This window comes from Nuphar pumila, unplaced genomic scaffold (assembly GCF_984573655.1).
Source record: "Nuphar pumila unplaced genomic scaffold, dmNupPumi1.hap1.1 HAP1_SCAFFOLD_422, whole genome shotgun sequence".
NCBI classification, from domain to species: Eukaryota; Viridiplantae; Streptophyta; class Magnoliopsida; order Nymphaeales; family Nymphaeaceae; genus Nuphar; species Nuphar pumila.
In genome coordinates, this window is record NW_028323339.1 from 47,738 (window position 1) to 55,188 (window position 7,451).

Genomic DNA, 7,451 nt, shown 5'->3' on the forward strand with positions numbered 1-7,451 from the left:
TAGTGATGATGATGATGTATCTTGTGACAAGACTACCGCATCCGTGCCACATGAACATTGGCAACTCCAAGAAGAACTTGGGAATAGTGCCATGGTGAAATCGCACCCACCCATTCTACATGAAAATTCTCATCTGGGCCCTGTCGTAATAACTAGCAATAAAGGTAAAAGTACCCGGCTAACAATTGACGAAGAGTTGCGGGTCTGATATTGTTGCGAATCACACTAATGTATGCAGGAACGACTACTTCTCGATACTTCCTCAATGACTGATAACCGTAACTAGAGGTAATATTTCCCACTCCATCCGATGGATGAATCACTACAATTGTTTAGGCGCTAGATCAGCCGTGGCTGTCTCGCCCATTGTCAACGTTGACGGCGGCCTTCTCGGGTGGGGTGATATGTTTTGTTGAATCCCGACAGTGTCTTTGTTCCTGCCACGACATGCCACGCCAGGAATAAAGTAGCGACAAGCCCTGAGTCCATCACAACACACCTCACTCGAAGCACGTATGCGGTTCAGAAAGCATACACAGGCTCATAAAACCCGGCAATGCCAAACAAAATTCTATTGCCAACCAAGCACGGAAATCACCTGGCAGTGTATCTTGAGATAGTATTGCACACGGAATTGAGTGTTGATGGTGATGGCGAACGGACAAGTTGCTTCTTGTGAGGAGGACAGGGCTGCCAAATTCAACGGACTGCCACTAACGTAGTGTAATGTTTTGACACACCGTTCTGATTTGGGGGAGCTGGATCGATGCAGTGAATGCCAAGCCTCATGAGCACACCAAAAATACCATATAAGCTTGACACATCTCTTGAACAACACGCGTTCATGCTGTTACTGGATGACAGGAGGCACGTCATGCATGCGATGATGGCACGTGCGAGTGTCGTGCGGTGGCCTGCATGGCATGACTCCATTCTCTATTGGACGAGTTGCAATGTTGAAGTGAAGGTATGTATCACGTGTAGAAGAACCAAACTCAAAATTGGGCCAGATAGTCGACTGGAGCAGATGGGAAACGCCGCCCTCACAGCGCATGGAAGCTTTTTTTGTCCTTTCACCAGAAAACTCGACTGAAAAGTGAAGTCACGTATCAGTTGAAAAGGCGCACCGTCGCGGCATATGCCATGTTTTCCGCTCATGAGGTTGTTACTCACATAACCGGGGACACGCCAGCAGTGACTGTGTCGCAGTGCTGCGATTGCGTAATCTCAGCCCCTGAGTGGGCTGCGTCCTGCGTCATCGAATAGCAGATGCCATCTGTGGTAGTTTGAGCGCGGCATCAGTGTGACACAGGCCAGTGATCCAAACCAGCCTCAGTCAATGCGTGACACAGCGCGATCTGAAAGTGCCAGACCTTGTGCAAGCCATCTGAATATCTTCGTCCCTGGTAACCTAACCAGCTGACCTAAGCTGCCTGGGTTAGGCCCTGGTAACCTGCCTGTCAGCTCATCGACGATCTTGACTGATCGGCGCGTACGTTGTCATGCTAGTGCCAGGGAGCTGGAGTTTCTGCATCATCCGCAAACTCAAGTTTTTCTCCGCGCCCTCACGTGAGTCAGGACTGACACACCAACGCGCTGTCATGGCCAAGTCCGGAGCCTCACAAGATAGATTGCGGCCCCGCATTAATGTCAGCAAGGGGGCGGGTCTCAAAACGCGTGACCGGCATCCACCAGCATGGCTGCCAAGCCCTGAGTCAGCAGCTCCGTGTCGGGGTGAGTCATTCCCAGCTGGGCCTGCCGGATGGAAAGCGACTGCCGCATGACGGTGATCGCCTCATCACAGCGCCCCATGTCCTGCAATAATGCCGCCAGGTTGCTCAACACCGTCGCGCACTGAGGGTGCTCAGGGCCGAGGGTGCGCGTGAAGGCGCCAAGCGCCTTCCGCATCATCGACTCGGCATCATCAAGGCGCCCTAACTCTTGGTGCAGGCTCGCGAGGTTGCTCAAGCCCAAAGCGGTGTGGGGGTGGTCCCCACCCAACCGGTCCTCTAGTATCGGCAGCGCGCGGATCAGCAGCGTCCGGGCCTCCTCCGGGCGCCCCATTTCGTGCAGCAGGGCCGCGAGGTTGCTGAGGCTGACCGCGGTGTCGGGGTGCTCGGGGCCGAGGGCGCCCTCGCCTATCTCCAGAGATCGCCGCATCAGCGGCTCAGCCTCCTCGTGCTGCCCCGTGCGCTGTAGCAGGGTCGCGAGATTGTTGAGGACCGTGGCAGTGCCGGGGTGGTCGGGCCCCAGCTTGACGCTGTGTATCTCCAGAGAGCGGCGCATCAGCGGCACGGCTTCATCGTAGAGACCTTTGTCTTGCAGCAGGCTCGCGAGATTGTTGAGCGCCAATGCGGTGCGGGGGTGGTGCGGCCCCAGCTTGGCCTCGACAATCAAGAGCGCGCTGTCCGCCAGCTGCCTCGCTTCGTCATAGCGCCCTAGGTCCTGCAGCACGCTCGCGAGGTTGTTGAGCGCCTTGGCAGTGGCCAAGTGCTCGGGCCCGAGGTCCTCCCGCTGTGTCATGAGGGCTTGCCGCATGAGAGGCTCCGCCTCATCAGGGCGCCCAAGGTCCTGCAACATAAGCGCGAGGTTGCTCAGGCCCACCGTCGCGTCGGGGTGACCGGGCGCCAGGGAACCCTCCTCCATCGCACGGGCGCGCAGCAGCAGCGAAAGGGCGTCGGCGTGGCGCCCCAGGCCTCTCAGAACGTGTGCTAGGTTGTTGAGCATTGTGGCCACGACAACAGGGTCTTCATCCAGTGTCTCTTCGGCAATCGCCAACGCGCGGACCATCAGGGGTACCGCGTCCGAGGGGCGCCCCATGTCGTGGAGGAGTATCGCGAGGTTGTTCAGAGCGGTGGAGGTCGCGGGGTGGCACGGGCCCAGCGTGGCCTCCGCGGCCGCCACGCACCGCCGCATCAGAGGCTCCGCCTCGTCATAGCGCCCCATGTCCTGCAGCAGCGTCGCCAGGTTGCTCACCCCGGCGGTGACAACTGGGTGCTCGAGGCCGAGCGCCAGGCGGTTTGCGGCCAGCGCGCGCCTCATCAGAGGCTCAGCGTTGTCAAGGTCCCCCCCAGCGTGCAGAGCGTTTGCGAGGGCGGTGAGGGCCTCGGCGGTGCGGGGGTGGCCGGCGCCCGATGCCGCCTCGTGGATTGCCAAAGCGCGCCGAAGCAGGGCCTCCGCCTCGTCGAAGCAGTGTCTCCCGAGCAGAAACGCGGCAAGGTCCCCCAGGGCTGCCGCGGTGAGGGAGTGGCCGCGCCCAAAGCCCTCCTCGGCCTCTGCGGCGGAGCGCCGGAGTGTGGAGAGCGTGGTGACAGACAGGGCTTCCTCGGCAGCGTCGGGGCTGTGGGAAGCCTGTTGCTGGTGCTCCGGGACGCCAGCCTCGTTTGCCGGGAAGCCCTCCATTGGGACCTCATTGATGGCATGACTCTTACCAAATGCTGCCTGCCGCAGCCCAAGTCCCTGCACACGAGCGCAGACTTACAGAACAGAAAAGGAAGAGAGTCACACCAGGTCCACGCGAGCGAGTACTACGCATACGGAAGTATGCCCAAAAGACTTGGGCCTCAACCCCGGCGCGGTGACCCGCGCACGATGATTAGAAAAAGGACGAGCAGCAACACGTCTACGCCAAAGACGGCATCAAGAGAAGCTTCTCTTGACATGTATATATCCGCTTATTGTATATGTCCGCCAACATGGCGTAGAATGACATGCGCACGGGACGCCAAGGGCACGGGCATTCCCCAGATGGGAGGCATGGTTGTGTTGCACCGTCAGAACGCTACAACCGGTGTTTGTCAGATTGAGGTTTGACCCCCATTTCTATTTCCAAAATTCATGTGTTTGTAGGCACCTGAACTTTAAAAACACTCTGTCTGAAGAAACACTGGCTACAGCTCGAGCTGAGAAGCATCGTCATGAGTCAAATAGCTGGGTCAAGCAATTCTAAATCACGGAAAAAGAGTTGCTGAACAGCTTTTAAAACTCATGTAATTGAAGGTGCCCATCGGACAGACACAGGGAACCACATCTCGCGGTATCCAAGACATGCAGTGACGCTGATTAAGTTGATGGATTTATGATAGATAGTAGATGATAGGCGCTGTTCCCGACAGGCTCTGTTCGTGCACATTTCAGGCCTGAGATGAGAATCAAGGGACTGCCATGGAATCCCATCTGAGGGTTGCTCCTCACAGTCCAACAGACTGAGTCCATTTCAGTAGGGGACCTGAGTACAAGACTCGTGATGACGCACCTAAACAAGGGGCAACACAGCGTTTCACCAAACCTTGTAATTCGCAGGTCGCGATGCCTGAAAAGTAACGCCTTTTGGGGCCCAAGAAGGAGGTCGTACCATGTCCTGAATTGACCACACTGTGCTTGCCATCAGGCGGGCGGGCATGGGCTGTGAAGCATACACCATATATAAGCATGGGGCATTGCAACACATTCAACAATAGGGAGCACATACCGGCACAGGGGTCCAAAACGGATTCGCTATTGGCCACTGAGCACAGATAGCTGGCATAGAAGTGGGCGATAGAGACACTGTGCTGGATTGGGCAAACTCCTCGGTGGTACACTCGGTACTAGTGATCGTGAGCGGGCTGCCTTGTGATTGGACTTCCCAGCTATCTGATCCCAAATGTAGCAGCCTGAACTTCATTGCTCCGGTATGAGATCAGCCTGTTCTGTGAGTGCGTTATCGCGATGACACCTCGTGATGCAGCCTTGGAACGTTCACACTACTACCCCCTTGTGATGCAGCCTTGGAACATTCATGTTGGAGTGGCAATGGCCCCTCGTGATGCAGCCTTGGAAACGTTCACCTTGGAGTGGCAATGACACCTCGTGATGCAGCCTTGAAGTGTTCACGTTGAAGTGGCAATGGCACCTCGTGATGCAGCCTTGGAACGTTCACACTACCCCCTTGTGATGCAGCCTTGGAATATTCATGTTGGAGTGGCAATGGCACCTCGTGATGCAGCCTTGGAACGTTCACGTTGGAGCGACAATGGCACCTTGTGATGCAGCCTTGGGAGGGTCGCGCTAGAGTGGCAGGGTACGCTCCGGGTTCAAGGGGAGATGTTGGGTAGCAGGATGAGGTAAGAGTCCAACGAATCCAGCGACAGCCTGCAGTGCATGTCTTGGTCAGGGGTTTGCCAAACCCTGTCATATTTTGGGTCCAGATCCCCGAAAATGATTGAATTGTTGGAACAGAAATAAGGTCGGAACCCATTCTGGCAAAGCACCGGTCTTGGTGTCTGTTGCGGTGTGCCTTGGTGCGCATTGTGACACGCTTTTCTTCCGCCGAAGGAAATACAAAACCACGCGTTGTCGTTTATGTAACTGTGCTTCATGCACCTGTTCCCCAGGTAACGGCTTCCATGCCGCATACCGCATGCGGTGAATATGCCAGAGTTGGAGGCAGAAAAGGTTGATAGCACCTCCTAAAGGGCGTAAATAATTGGCACCTAAAACGCAGATAAGCCAATCATGTTGCTTTGAAGGTTTCTGCAGTGCCATGGAAGGGGACATGCGTTAGCGAGCAACCACGAGGTCTTGCATCATGTTTGCCGAGTTTGCCCTGTGTTTGCACTATATTGAGGCTCGTACAATTATGGGCACCAGAAGTAGCAAGCTGCTTGCCCATCTATGCCGACTAATGACTATCTCGGGATAATGACTAATATTCCCAAGTAGTTCTTGGAGTTGCCAATATCCATGTGGATGCGGTGGTGTTGTCAAAAGGATACATCATCATCAATGAATGAAGCCTATGTGTTTGTATAGGTGGGATTCAGCGCGAGGTCAGCTCTGGCTGCTGTCTCGCCCATTGTCAACGCCGCCTTTTTGGGGATGATGTACTGTACTGCCGCTATTCAACCGAAATCGCAAAAAAAAGGCCGTTTGAAAAAAAAATTCATCTCAAATCTCCAGAAAGTTTTGGTCAAAAACGGTGATTTTTACTATCTATTTTTTGGGGCTATCATAGTAAATAATCCCGATTGATTGTACCTACGGTTGAATGGTTTGCGGGATTCGGACCAAGTTTGAATATTAGCGTGATTGAATAGTTAGCGGCGATACGGTATTTCTTTCTTTCAATGCGCTTGTATATCCTTTCGGTATCATCACAATCACTGTGACGAGAGTTTGTTGAATGTGCTGCCTTGGTTGCTTGTTAACTTCATCCTGCCGTTATCTATGTGATGTAATACTGAGCATTTGGGGGGTGTTCACACAGCCTTCGTTCACTGTACGATGAAATGTCCGATACTGTGGCAAATTTAATAATCAAGTGGTTGAAGTCGTGGGTTCACAAGGCAGCAAACTTCTTGAGAACCCGCTGGTAGGAGAATGGCAACTGAGTGGAATTTGTGTTGGGAGCTGATCTCTCGACAAATTCGATTCTGAGTTTGGGCAGGAATGGTCTCCCAAAAAAATGACGGGACCTTTCGGTCAGCTGTGGCTAATCTCCTTTTCTGCAGCGCGCTATACGAACAGGCAGGTTTGCTTGCCTCGGATGATGGCAATGCTAGCATTGATTCCCAAACAGTGTCCATACATGTGAATCCGATAGTGTTGTGAAAAGATACATCCTCATCACATGCGGAAAGCATCGTGAATCTGCACGATCGAGGTATAGCAGATGTTTCCTACTCCCTCGCAGGTTGGGTATTTTGAAGCACAGGACTTGGCACCAGTCTCGTTGCGCAACAAGAAAACACTGTGGGAATCTTTCATGCAATTCGAAGGCATCAAACGTTCGAGTGTGCAAATTCGCGAAAATAAACATCGTCGCTTCTGTCATCTCTGCATGCATTGACGGGGCCGACAACATCGCGAATCGATGCTTTAGCGGTAGCTACCGCAGAGCCGGGGAATGGCAGCGACTGAAGCTCTTCAGCCGCTCCCAATCCCTGCAGATGGCAGAACGTCAAGGGCGTAAATCTTGAAGTTCCGCAACATAATTTAACCGAAACCGCTAGAAATAGGTACACAGTAATTGCAGCTTGGAAGCCGATGAACAGCGCATAGTGAGCTGTGGGTTTCCCACGACCTTGCCAGCTGCAGTCCCGAGCGCGAGTCCGAACCATTCAAACATTTTATTCCAAACTAGAAGTTTCCTTCGGTCACTTCATTGCGACCAACATTTAGAGCATGAGGCCTAGGAATGCGGGACGGTAACCCTACCTCGAGGTAGCAATTGGACGGACAATGCGGCGAACCAATTCCCCGCAGTCCACGGCAGGGACCTGTAGACGATTGTAAGCGTTAATAGAAAGGCATGAGTTCCATCCACGGCAACCTCTGAGCCTTTGCGCTGAGCCATAATGGCTGCACTCGTTCTCAACAGATCGTCATACCAACGCGGTGACGAGGGTCCCTTCCATTGCCATTTTCAGTTTGCATGAAGCCTATATACAGGAAAATGTCTCCAGGGCGAA